The 14,440-nt window shown below is 41.9% G+C and overlaps 3 non-coding genes across 3 annotated transcripts; all 3 read right to left on the bottom strand.

Annotated features, from left to right (window-relative positions):
• Positions 1 to 11,050: 11,050 nt before the first annotated feature.
• TRNAD-GUC (transfer RNA aspartic acid (anticodon GUC)) lies at positions 11,051 to 11,122 on the bottom strand. Its single transcript has one exon. It is a non-coding gene; the product is annotated as a tRNA-Asp (tRNA).
• A 1,342-nt stretch (positions 11,123 to 12,464) lies between these two features.
• Positions 12,465 to 12,536, bottom strand: TRNAD-GUC (transfer RNA aspartic acid (anticodon GUC)). Its single transcript has one exon. It is a non-coding gene; the product is annotated as a tRNA-Asp (tRNA).
• Positions 12,537 to 13,878: 1,342 nt separating this feature from the next.
• TRNAD-GUC (transfer RNA aspartic acid (anticodon GUC)) lies at positions 13,879 to 13,950 on the bottom strand. The gene has a single exon. It is a non-coding gene; the product is annotated as a tRNA-Asp (tRNA).
• Positions 13,951 to 14,440: the final 490 nt, after the last annotated feature.

Here is a 14,440-nt window from a genome sequence, read left to right as displayed (position 1 = left end):
CTTATTGGCATCCGTTAAACAGTGCTCACCTCCTTGGGGTTAAGGCATACCCTCGATCAATTCACAGTATTGTAATAGGCAGATTTGCTGCTTTTGGTTAGGACAAGTAATCTTTTTTCCTAAATATTACAATACAGAATTTCCTAGCCAAAAACAATCAGTTTTATCAAGAAATTATTTCATTGAAATAAATATCTATCTATCGATCTGTCTATCTGGCTATCTTTCTAACTATCAATATATATATTTATATATATCTATATATATATATATAATCAGCTCACTTTACCATTTGCAGCTTATAACTATTAGCCACCAGGGGTCACTACTAACCAAAAGCAGTCATTCTACTTGTAAATTGTGCCAATCGAGAGGAACAGCAGCCTAGGATTCACCACTGCTTCATCTCATTTTCCAAGAGAATGCAGATGTAAAGTGTTTTTGATGGTACGCCTGTGCATATTGAAATATTCAGAGCATATTCTGAATTTCAGTTAACACATCAGTAAGCATTTTGGCCATCAGTGAATTCAACCTTTTTTCTCAATCAGAATAGGCAAGGATAATGACAGATATATTTTACAATGTTAGAAAGTACATCATTTTATTTAATTGTGTGAATAAAATGAATCGCCATCCCGTCGGGGAATTGAACCCCGGTCTCCCGCGTGACAGGCGGGGATACTGACCACTATACAAACGAGGACTTATTGGCATCAGTTAAACAGTGCTCACCTCCTTGGGGTTAAGGCATACCCTCGATCAATTCACAGTATTGTAATAGGCAGATTTGCTGCTTTTGGTTAGGACAAGTCATCTTTTTTCCTAAATATTACAATACAGAAATTCCTAGCCAAAAACAATCAGTTTTATCAAGAAATTATTTCATTGAAATAAATATCTATCTATCGATCTGTCTATCTGGCTATCTTTCTAACTATCAATATATATATTTATATATATCTATATATATATATATATATAATCAGCTCACTTTACCATTTGCAGCTTATAACTATTAGCCACCAGGGGTCACTACTAACCAAAAGCAGTCATTCTACTTGTAAATTGTGCCAATCGAGTGGAACAGCAGCCTAGGATTCACCACTGCTTCATCTCATTTTCCAAGAGAATGCAGATGTAAAGTGTTTTTGATGGTACGCCTGTGCATATTGAAATATTCAGAGCATATTCTGAAATTCAGTTAACACATCAGTAAGCATTTTGGCCATCAGTGAATTCAACCTTTTTTCTCAATCGGAATAGGCAAGGATAATGACAGATATATTTTACAATGTTAGAAAGTACATCATTTTATTTAATTGTGTGAATAAAATGAATCGCCTCCCCGTCGGGGAATTGGACCCCGGTCTCCCGCGTGACAGGCGGGGATACTGACCACTATACTAACGAGGACTTATTGGCATCAGTTAAACAGTGCTCACCTCCTTGGGGTTAAGGCATACCCTCGATCAATTCACAGTATTGTAATAGGCAGATTTGCTGCTTTTGGTTAGGACAAGTAATCTTTTTTCCTAAATATTACAATACAGAAATTCCTAGCCAAAAACAATCAGTTTTATCAAGAAATTATTTCATTGAAATAAATATCTATCTATCGATCTGTCTATCTGGCTATCTTTCTAACTATCAATATATATATTTATATATATCCATTACCTACTGGCGGTCGCCAGTAGGTATATATAGTTAGGATTTTTTCTCTATGGGATTTTTGAAAATTCTATGTCTAATAACTTTGCCGTTTGTGGACGGAATTGGCTGAAATTTTCAGGAAAATGGCACATTTTGTTTCTGAGCAGCCTTTGAAAATTTGGGGGGGGTTCGTCAAGGGGGGGCCGAGAAAAAAGGGGGGTCCCAAAACGCGTTTTTCCCATGTTAATTTCCATAGGGCGGTTGGCCTCACTTTTAGACCGAACGGCTGAATGGATTTGCACGAAACTTGGCAAAATTGTAGGGACTGGTAGCCCGATGTGCCTTTTGTAGGTCTCAATATATGTGCTCCAGTGGATTTTGAGAAATTAACGTTTAAAAAAAGATATATATCTGTAAGCGCGGACCGGGCAGCGGCCTAGGACGCGTACTTTTCGCGCAACGGAGCTTTGTGAAGCGAAGCTGATTGGTTCTCCGGCGTCTGTCAACATTCCAAACAGTCCGTAGTGGCCGCAAACAGTCCGTAGTGGCCGCCATCTTGTCTCTCGGTAGGATCGAGAGACAAGAGGAGGCCAAAGCGAAGGGGTAAATGACCATAAGGGGGAATAGTAGATCCTCGCTGACCCCCTAGGTTTGATGTGGAGGTTTTAAAAGGGCCCCGCGGGGCAAAAAAAAAAAATTATAATAATAATCTTACGGCTGAATGGATTTGCACGAAACTTGGCAAAATTGTAGGGACTGGTAGCCCGATGTGCCTTTGCTAGGTCTCAATATATGTGCTTCAGTGGATTTTGAGAAATTAACGTTCAAAAAAAGATATATATCTGTAACAGCGCACCGCTTCGCGTACTTTTCGCGTTACGGAGCTTTGCGAAGCGAAGCTGATTGGCTCTCCGGTGTCTGTAAACATTCCAAACAGTCCGTAGCGGCCGCCATCTTGTCTCTCGGTAGGATCGAGAGACAAGAGGAGGCCAAAGCGAAGGGGCAAATGACCATAAGGGGGCATAGTAGATCCTCGCTGATCCCCTAGGTTTGATGTGGAGGTTTTAAAAGGGCCCCGCGGGGCAAAAAAAATAAATAATAATAATAATCGAACGGCTGAATGGATTTGCACGAAACTTGGTAAAATATTAGGGACTGGTAGCCCGATGTGCCTTTGCTAGGTCTCAATATATGTGCTTCAGTGCATTTTGAGAAATTAACGTTCAAAAACAAGATATATATCTGTAACAGCGCTCCGCTTCGCGGAGATAAAATTATATCTGTATTACCTAGCTGTTGCTAACACCAGTTAGCGACGGCTAGTAGGAGATAGCGACCATCTTGGGCCCCACTTTGCATGTGAGTGATATTTATCACTAATGACATGCAAAGTGGGCATGCCAAGATGTTAGCGACTGGAAACAGTCGCTAACATCGCTATCTCCTATTATCAACTTTTGGAAATATTCGAGATAAGCGCGAATATCTCCAAAAAGTAACAGCTGCCCTGAGCAGTTCTTAGCCATGTTATCCTATGGGAGGTGGATAACATGGCTAAGAGGATTAGCTCGGTAATGCATGAATATCGCTGAGTTTTCAGCGATATTAATGCATTGCGGTCGGTTTTTATCGTATTTGCGATAAACTTTGATAATAGCAAGGTTTATCTGCGATAATTTCTGACGGTAAAAAAATCTTTGCAATGCATCGTTAGGGATAAATATCGCTTAACTTTGGTAATATGCCCCAACGTCTGTTAACGTTCGATTCGAAGGAAATCAGGAAGTGTTGAAAAACATTGTCTGCGCCATCTTGTCTTTTTTCAAATGCCACACTTTTGTCGTGCACGGCAGCCATTTTAGATGCCTTGACCAGACCCACTCTGTGCACGCTGTCGATCCTTAGCATGGCTCCCCACCCTCGCAAGCATCTCCCCCAGGCAGTGGTCACCCCCGCTCTCTGTCTTATGCATGGGTAATAAACCTCCCCCCATCTGCGCTGCTCTTTCCTGAGAATCACACCCTGTGCCCGCCCGACACCTCCCTTTCGCCCTATTCACTACTGCACCCTCTGACACTCCTTTTCCTCTGTGTCCGATTGTCCAGGCTGGTCCTAGGGTATCAGCTAGCCCTGCAGATGTAGTTTATGGCCACAGCTGTAAAGATTCACCCCTCTTCAAAGGAGTTATAGTAGATCAAGGCCCACACTCGATGAGATCCGTCACAGCAGAAGCGTTGCTATTATCTGAAAACCATCCTGTATTGTGATTGGGGAAGGGACCGAGCGTGAAGCGGAAGATTCCAGGGATGACTCTTTGTACATCAAAGTTTTTACAATTATGTGTCACATTAAAAATATATAGCACTCCGACAAAGTAGTAAGATTATAAAACTTTAATAATTTATAAATATATACAAGAAAACAAAAATAGTAATAACATATAAACATTTTTAGGGAAAAACAACGAAGTAGCGGTCGGCTGTGCGAATAGTCCCAACGCAGCACAACGTCCAGATTTCCGGCGTGGGGCGGGTCATCAGTAGCAAACTGTTGTGCGAATAGTACCAAGGCAGCAGAACGCGCTGAAATCTAGATGACACGAAAGTGATGTCTAGTAAGTTGCCACCCAGCAAATAACGGCGTGGGGCGTCGCGGGGGGTGGGTCTTCAGTAGCAAACTGTTGTGCGAATAGTTCCAAGGCAGCAGAACGATGGCACCAAGGTGATGTCCAGTAAGTTGCCGCACTGGTTTTGGTATCCTACAATGCTGCTCCGAATAACGGCGTGGGGCGCCCCGGGGGAGGCGGCGTGAACGGGCCTCTCCAGGTGGAGTGTCATCTGTTGTAGTGGGGCGCCCCTTTACCGTTTCAGTTGCCATTCCGTCCGTTTTTGGTCCACTGTGTCAAAAGCCGCAATTCAGCTGAGTTGCGCCCACTCTTGCGGTGCAGCGATAGGCGGCTGTCACAGGACTCTCAAAATGGCGGCAGGCTCTTTCCTTTTTGGGCCTGGTCCACTGAAATGGCCCTGGGACACCTTGGAAATCGGACGCTTGTCTGCTAGGTCTTGGACCCCATTCTCGAAAGCGTCCCCTCCGCCTTGAGAATTCATCAAAAGTTTTGGGGGCCCCGACTCCTGCAGGCTTCTGGTGGGGAGCGGCTGCCATGATTGCTCGCGGAATGACTACGACGGAGCTACGAGATGGTGGTGCTCTCATGCTGACGCCAGCTTCAGTCTGAAACATCCAGAAACAAGGTGGGGCTTTCATCGTTTGGAAAAAAAAAAAGTTTTCATCCAATGAAAAGTGTTGTTTTTAGGTCATATGATCAAGCCTTCCATCATTAGGAAACCAAAAGTAAAATGAACCAATGAAAAGTTTTATAAACAAGTCACATGACCTGTTATGCGGCATAGGGTATAAAATGTGGAGAAAATACGTTGGCACGTGAGGCGGCGTCAGTAGCGGACCGATGTGCGAATAGGCCGAAGGCAGCACAACGCGCCAAGATCCGGATGGCACCGAGGTGGTGTCCAGCAAGTTGCAGCACTGGTGTGGCCATCCTACAATGTTGAAAGTCGGCGTGGGGCGCCCCGTTGGCCTGTGAGTTTGCGTCAGTAGCGGAGCGATTTGCGAATAGGCCGAAGGCAGCACAACGCGCCAAGATCCGGATGGCACCGAGGTGGTGTCTAGTAAGTTGCCGCACTGGTGTGGCCATCCTACTTCGCTGAAAGTCGGCGTGGGGCGCCCTGTTGGCCTGTGAGATGGTGTCAGTAGCGGACTGATGTGCGAATGGGGCCAAAGGCAGCGCAACAATATTTTCTGACGAGAAGACACCACAAGGCGCTGAGATGCCAAGATCCGGATGGCACCGAGGTGATGTCTAAGTTGCGGACTGATGTGCGAATGGGGCCAAAGGTAGCGTAACAATATTTTCTGTATGGAAGATACCACTAGGCGTTGAGATGCCAAGATTCGGATGGCACCGAGGTGATGTCTAGCAAGTTGGTGTGGTCATCCTACAATGCTGAAACTCGGCGTGGGTCGCCCCATTAGCCTGTGAGATGGCGTCAGTAGCGGACCGATGTGCGAATAGGCCGAAGGCAGCACAACGCGCCAAGATCCGGATGTCACAGTGGTGGTTTCATAGTTGAGAGGCACTTCATCTGCAGTGGGGCGCCGAGATCCGGATGGCACCGAGGTGATGTCTAGCAAGTTGCTGTACTGGTGTGGTCATCCTACAATGCTGAAAGTCGGCGTGGGGCGCCCCATTAGCCTGTGAGATGGCGTCAGTAGCGGACTGATGTGCGAATGGGGCCAAAGGCAGCACAACGCGCCAAGATCCGGATGGCACCGAGGTGGTGTCCAGCAACTTGCCGCACTGGTGTGGCCATCCTACAATGCTGCGCCGAAAGTCGGCGTGGGGCGCCCCGTTGGCCTGTGAGTTCGCGTCAGTCAGTGGGGGCTGTTTGAGGATCTGACTGCATTGGAAAGCAATGTGATGCTGTGCGTCGCCCCCAAGATGGAGGTTCCTCGGCTGCAGTGGGGCGCCCCTTGGTGTTTCACTCGCTATGCAGCTGAGTTGCGTGCGCACTTGTGGCGAATAGGCCGAAGGCAGCACAACGCGCCGAGATCTGGATGGCACCGAGGTGGTGTCCAGCAATTTGCCGCACTGGTGTGGCCATCCTACAATGCTGCGCCGAAAGTCGGCGTGGGGTGCCCCGTTGGCCTGTGAGGTGGCGTCAGTAGCGGACCGATGTGTGAATAGGCCGGAACCAGCACAAGGCGCCAAGATCCGGATGGCACCGAGGTGGTGTCATAGTTGAGAGTTCTGAGCAGCGCTTGTAACACTGTCTGAAGCTTATTTGCACCTGCTGCAGCTTCACTATTGCCCTGGTGTGGCCTAAGATCGCCCATGACATAGGCGGCCACCTCCCGGGGTCCGGCGGAACTTTTTTCCTTTCTGCATCTTGTCCCAAATTCGTTTGACCTGAAGACACGACCAGGTCCCTGAATGTGTGCAGGGGGACGCTATTGATTGAATCAAAATGGCGGCTTCACACAAAGCTGACTCAAGCGTTTTCTGGTGGTTTCATAGTTGAGAGGCACTTCATCTGCAGTGGGGCGCCGAGATCCGGATGGCACCGAGGTGATGTCTAGCAAGTTGCTGTACTTGTGTGGTCATCCTACAATGCTGAAACTCGGCGTGGGTCGCCCCATTAGCCTGTGAGATAGCTGTTCTTTGGATTTGGGCCTGGTCCACTAAAATGGCCCTGGGACACCTAAGAACTCAAACGCTCGATTTTTTTTTCCTTTCCTGTACATGCAAAAAAAGGTAAATGCCCGGTATGTTACACGCTTCATCTGCCACGATGAACTCTCCAGAGGAAACGAAAAAATATATAGTTGTGGTAACTATACCATGCATCGTCATATGGAGAGGTGGCACCAATTAATTATAGTGCTGCATAAAAGAGAGATTTGGAGGAGAACCCCTGACCTGCTAGTACATTCATCAAAGAAGTGGCACTGAGAGCTTCAGAGGCAAGGGAAACGGTCCCAAATATTTAGAAGAACTTTGGAAAGATTAAAATGACATGTTTAGATTGTGGTAAATTAATTTCATATGGGCAGATGAGTGTTACTCTAATAAATACAGCATATGAACATCATCATAGTCGATGGTTGGTAGAGACATTTTGACTATATCCTGGACCTGCCCGTCCTCGCCCAAAATGGCGCCGGAATAAATGGGACTCGTAACTCCTTGTTGTGTACTGGTTGCAGAACCTTGAAATCACGAGATACGTATGCAGTTTTGAAGCACATGGCGGGCGGGGACGAGAATTGATTGAATATTTCGACATCCCTATTGATATTAAGTTCTGATGTGTTATTGATTACTGTACTGTTGAAAGTTCGAATTAACGTCACCCATGGTACTTGCCCGCAAATGTATATCTAGATAATTTTATTGTAACTGGCCCTGTCGTATTTTAATTATAAAATGTACGTCCACCGATTCCGTAACTGTTAGACACCTTAGTTCTTGCAACCTAATGGCCCGCCCGTTACGTTCCTCTACAGTGTAAATGTCTACTCATCACATACGATTACAGTTTGCTCCGTGGCCGGCCCACGTGGTTATAGGCTCGTATTTGTATAATGAAATTTTCACAATAAAGGTTTTTAAAAGAAAACATGGTAGTAGTATATACATTGGTAAAGTTTGTAATAATAGTCACTGTTTTAGAATCATTAAAAGGCAAGTGAAATAAAGCAGACCAATTACATGAAGGGTAAAAGGTATAATACGAAGGAACGCAGTAAAGATAAATGGTCAAGGGCTGTTGTGTTTTCTATTCCTGCAACATAAAGTGATCGATAAGAATCTCATATTCAGGCGTATCGGCGACTAAGACAGCAGGTCGACCCTCTTTTGCTCAACGGCTCCATCATGGGACGAAGAAACGCTCTTTTTCTCGAAAAAAGAATATATTTTACTTGCAGGACAGTTGTAAAATTTCCGGGAAAGTACATTAGCCTGGAACATTATAACATATATTTAAGAAAAAATAATGTTCGGAAGTAATGAAAAGCGTAATTTTTAGGTCATATGAGCAAGCCTTTCATCATTACAATAAGAAAAGTAAAATGAACCAATGAAAAGTTTTATTAACAAGTCACATGACTTGTTATGCTTACGTTACGCGCTGCGCGCCCCGGATGACTTCCGGATGCGCTAACGCGGCGCGTCATATGACGCATTACGCGACAACGCAGGTCCAGAATATAGTCAAAATGTCTCCACCAACCAGCGGTCGGAACACAACCCCTTTCAGCAGGCTAAATAGTTCTGTTAAATGAGAACAGAAGGGACAGGCAACAAGAACCATCAGTGAAAGAGGGGAGGGCTAGTTCTTCTCTACCGGGTTACATTGGGGCGCTACCGGAACTGATCGAATTGGTAGTCTACAGTGTTTCTGGATGTTTCAGACTGAAGCTGGGGTTAGCATGAGAGCAGCATCATTTCGTAGCTCCGTCGTGGCCATTCCGCAACCAATCATGGCAGCCGCTCTTTATCGTTATTTTGGGCGGGGTGGGTGGCGGAGCCGAGCTGTTTTGCAGCCATCATTGTGTGGAGTTCAGTTCATCTCACTAGTTTTGTATTTGTCATGAGGGGTTGTTCCTAATGTTTCTATTTTAGCGAGGTCAAAAAGAGATCCCATTAGTGGCCTACTGATTTTGCTCGATTCCTTTTCTTTTTTTTTACACGATTTTTCGTTATCTGCAAAGACTAAACAGAGTATTGCGACTCTGTGTTTGTTTGTAAATAGAGAATGAACCAAAGAGAACTAATTCTAAAACAGTAAATACTTGGATAACAATCAATCAAATGGAGAGAGAAGCAGGCACGACGGATTACAACGGGGGCAAAGGCCTGCGTTAACTACCTTTCACTATCTGCAAAGAGAGAGTACTCCTAATAGAAATGAGGGGGGGGGGGGCACCATTCAAAGCAGATCAGTGTGCATAAACACGAAAATGTTTTCACTTACCACGTACTTGACATTCGACAGCTTATGATATTTGCTATTAAAAAACCATTGAAATTCACTGAAAAAACCATAGGTTATAGACCATATATAGTTAGGAATTAGCATTTACAAAACCTTGAAAATTCACTGAAAAAACCATAGGTTATAGACCATATATAGTTAGGAATTAGCATTTAAAAAACCTTATTTTACTCACACAAAACCATTGAAATTACATATATAGTTAGTTGCACTAACTATATATCGCGCACCTGCAATCCACTGCTGATGATGTCACATATTACATCATTCATGACATGGTCAGTGACATCACTGATGACATCACTGATGACATCTCAAATGACATCACTGATGACATCACTGATGACAACATCCAGTGACTGTATGTTTCTGTAAAGTTAAAATGTGTCTTACATATTGAAGAATGAGTGGAAGTATAAGTGTCTGGACAAAGGATTTAGTAGGTGCATGACTGAATGCATGAGTGAGTGATTAAATGTGTCTCACTGAGTGCATGGGTTAGTGACTAAAGTGTCTTAATTTGTGCATCATTATGTCTGTTGTTCTGTAAACTGCTGCATGTTTTGATCAGTAGCTATATAATTAACTATATGGGTTACTGATTGATTGTCCAAGTATTTGTATGGGAGACTGAGTGTGTGTGTGGCTGGCTGGGAGGTGTGTGACTCTGTGCAGATCAATGTGTACTTGTATCAATGATTGTATAACAAGGTAAGTATGTGTTAGTATATGTTTGAAAATGTAAGGTGCTCTATGTTTAACTGTATAGACAAGAAAATGGAAGTGTCATTGATTCTTTACAGGACTGACTAGGTGTGTGAGTAACTCCATGGATGAGTGGCAGACTGTGAGTGTCTGTATAGGTGTATGAGTGCATATGATAGTGTTGTAAAGATGAGTGATTGTATGTATGAATGATAGTATGGGTGAATGAGTGAAGGTGTGTGTAGACGTAGGAATCAGTGAGTGCGTATGTAGTAACTAGTATTGGTGTGTCAATGGTTTCAAAAATTATATTCTGTATTTAACACTGGGTGAAACAGAGGTTATATTAAAATGTGAGGAGATGCATTGTATTGTCATATGAATGATATCATCAGTGATGTGGTCATTGATGTCAAATGAGATGTCATCAGTGATGTCATCAGTGATGTCATTTGAGATGTCATCAGTGATGTCATCAGTGATGTCACTGACCATGTCATGAATGATGTAATATGTGACATCATCAGCAGTGGATTGCAGGTGCGCGATATATAGTTAGTGCAACTAACTATATATGTAATTTCAATGGTTTTGTGTGAGTAAAATAAGGTTTTTTAAATGCTAATTCCTAACTATATATGGTCTATAACCTATGGTTTTTTCAGTGAATTTTCAAGGTTTTGTAAATGCTAATTCCTAACTATATATGGTCTATAACCTATGGTTTTTTCAGTGAATATATATATATATATATAATCAGCTCACTTTACCATTTGCAGCTTATAACTATTAGCCACCAGGGGTCACTACTAACCAAAAGCAGTCATTCTACTTGTATATTGTGCCAATCGAGTGGAACAGCAGCCTAGGATTCACCACTGCTTCATCTCATTTTCCAAGAGAATGCAGATGTAAAGTGTTTTTGATGGTACGCCTGTGCATATTGAAATATTCAGAGCATATTCTGAATTTCAGTTAACACATCAGTAAGCATTTTGGCCATCAGTGAATTCAACCTTTTTTCTCAATCGGAATAGGCAAGGATAATGACAGATATATTTTACAATGTTAGAAAGTACATCATTTTATTTAATTGTGTGAATAAAATGAATCGCCTCCCCGTCGGGGAATTGAACCCCGGTCTCCCGCGTGACAGGCGGGGATACTGACCACTATACTAACGAGGACTTATTGGCATCCGTTAAACAGTGCTCACCTCCTTGGGGTTAAGGCATACCCTCGATCAATTCACAGTATTGTAATAGGCAGATTTGCTGCTTTTGGTTAGGACAAGTAATCTTTTTTCCTAAATATTACAATACAGAATTTCCTAGCCAAAAACAATCAGTTTTATCAAGAAATTATTTCATTGAAATAAATATCTATCTATCGATCTGTCTATCTGGCTATCTTTCTAACTATCAATATATATATTTATATATATCTATATATATGTATATATAATCAGCTCACTTTACCATTTGCATCTTATAACTATTAGCCACCAGGGGTCACTACTAACCAAAAGCAGTCATTCTACTTGTAAATTGTGCCAATCGAGTGGAACAGCAGCCTAGGATTCACCACTGCTTCATCTCATTTTCCAAGAGAATGCAGATGTAAAGTGTTTTTGATGGTACGCCTGTGCATATTGAAATATTCAGAGCATATTCTGAATTTCAGTTAACACATCAGTAAGCATTTTGGCCATCAGTGAATTCAACCTTTTTTCTCAATCGGAATAGGCAAGGATAATGACAGATATATTTTACAATGTTAGAAAGTACATCATTTTATTTAATTGTGTGAATGAAAGGAATCGCCTCCCCGTCGTGGAATTGAACCCCGGTCTCCCGCGTGACAGGCGGGGATACTGACCACTATACTAACGAGGACTTATTGGCATCAGGTAAACAGTGCTCACCTCCTTGGGGTTAAGGCATACCCTCGATCAATTCACAGTATTGTAATAGGCAGATTTGCTGCTTTTGGTTAGGACAAGTAATCTTTTTTCCTAAATATTACAATACAGAAATTCCTAGCCAAAAACAATCAGTTTTATCAAGAAATTATTTCATTGAAATAAATATCTATCTATCGATCTGTCTATCTGGCTATCTTTCTAACTATCAATATATATATTTATATATATCTATATATATATATATAATCAGCTCACTTTACCATTTGCAGCTTATAACTATTAGCCACCAGGGGTCACTACTAACCAAAAGCAGTCATTCTACTTGTAAATTGTGCCAATCGAGTGGAACAGCAGCCTAGGATTCACCACTGCTTCATCTCATTTTCCAAGAGAATGCAGATGTAAAGTGTTTTTGATGGTACGCCTGTGCATATTGAAATATTCAGAGCATATTCTGAATTTCAGTTAACACATCAGTAAGCATTTTGGCCATCAGTGAATTCAACCTTTTTTCTCAATCAGAATAGGCAAGGATAATGACAGATATATTTTACAATGTTAGAAAGTACATCATTTTATTTAATTGTGTGAATAAAATGAATCGCCTCCCCGTCGGGGAATTGAACCCCGGTCTCCCGCGTGACAGGCGGGGATACTGACCACTATACAAACGAGGACTTATTGGCATCAGTTAAACAGTGCTCACCTCCTTGGGGTTAAGGCATACCCTCGATCAATTCACAGTATTGTAATAGGCAGATTTGCTGCTTTTGGTTAGGACAAGTCATCTTTTTTCCTAAATATTACAATACAGAAATTCCTAGCCAAAAACAATCAGTTTTATCAAGAAATTATTTCATTGAAATAAATATCTATCTATCGATCTGTCTATCTGGCTATCTTTCTAACTATCAATATATATATTTATATATATCTATATATATGTATATATAATCAGCTCACTTTACCATTTGCATCTTATAACTATTAGCCACCAGGGGTCACTACTAACCAAAAGCAGTCATTCTACTTGTAAATTGTGCCAATCGAGTGGAACAGCAGCCTAGGATTCACCACTGCTTAATCTCATTTTCCAAGAGAATGCAGATGTAAAGTGTTTTTGATGGTACGCCTGTGCATATTGAAATATTCAGAGCATATTCTGAATTTCAGTTAACACATCAGTAAGCATTTTGGCCATCAGTGAATTCAACCTTTTTTCTCAATCGGAATAGGCAAGGATAATGACAGATATATTTTACAATGTTAGAAAGTACATCATTTTATTTAATTGTGTGAATAAAATGAATCGCCTCCCCGTCGGGGAATTGAACCCCGGTCTCCCGTGTGACAGGCGGGGATACTGACCACTATACTAACGAGGACTTATTGGCATCAGTTAAACAGTGCTCACCTCCTTGGGGTTAAGGCATACCCTCGATCAATTCACAGTATTGTAATAGGCAGATTTGCTGCTTTTGGTTAGGACAAGTAATCTTTTTTCCTAAATATTACAATACAGAAATTCCTAGCCAAAAACAATCAGTTTTATCAAGAAATTATTTCATTGAAATAAATATATATCTATCGATCTGTCTATCTGGCTATCTTTCTAACTATCAATATATATATTTATATATATCTATATATATATATATAATCAGCTCACTTTACCATTTGCAGCTTATAACTATTAGCCACCAGGGGTCACTACTAACCAAAAGCAGTCATTCTACTTGTAAATTGTGCCAATCGAGTGGAACAGCAGCCTAGGATTCACCACTGCTTCATCTCATTTTCCAAGAGAATGCCGATGTAAAGTGTTTTTGATGGTACGCCTGTGCATATTGAAATATTCAGAGCATATTCTGAATTTCAGTTAACACATCAGTAAGCATTTTGTCCATCAGTGAATTCAACCTTTTTTCTCAATCGGAATAGGCAAGGATAATGACAGATATATTTTACAATGTTAGAAAGTGCATCATTTTATTTAATTGTGTGAATAAAAGGAATCGCCTCCCCGTCGGGGAATTGAACCCCGGTCTCCCGCGTGACAGGCGGGGATACTGACCACTATACTAACGAGGACTTATTGGCATCAGTTAAACAGTGCTCACCTCCTTGGGGTTAAGGCATACCCTCGATCAATTCACAGTATTGTAATAGGCAGATTTGCTGCTTTTGGTTAGGACAAGTAATCTTTTTTCCTAAATATTACAATACAGAAATTCCTAGCCAAAAACAATCAGTTTTATCAAGAAATTATTTCATTGAAATAAATATCTATCTATCGATCTGTCTATCTGGCTATCTTTCTAACTATCAATATATATATTTATATATATCTATATATATATATATATAATCAGCTCACTTTACCATTTGCAGCTTATAACTATTAGCCACCAGGGGTCACTACTAACCAAAAGCAGTCATTCTACTTGTAAATTGTGCCAATCGAGTGGAACAGCAGCCTAGGATTCACCACTGCTTCATCTCATTTTCCAAGAGAATGCAGATGTAAAGTGTTTTTGATGGTACGCCTGTGCATATTGAAATATTCAGAGCATATTCTGAA

This window comes from Lissotriton helveticus, chromosome 1_2 (assembly GCF_964261635.1).
Source record: "Lissotriton helveticus chromosome 1_2, aLisHel1.1, whole genome shotgun sequence".
In the NCBI taxonomy this organism is placed as follows: Eukaryota; Metazoa; Chordata; class Amphibia; order Caudata; family Salamandridae; genus Lissotriton; species Lissotriton helveticus.
The sequence above is the reverse complement of the archived record's forward strand: the minus strand, read 5'-3'. Positions and strand labels throughout refer to the sequence as shown.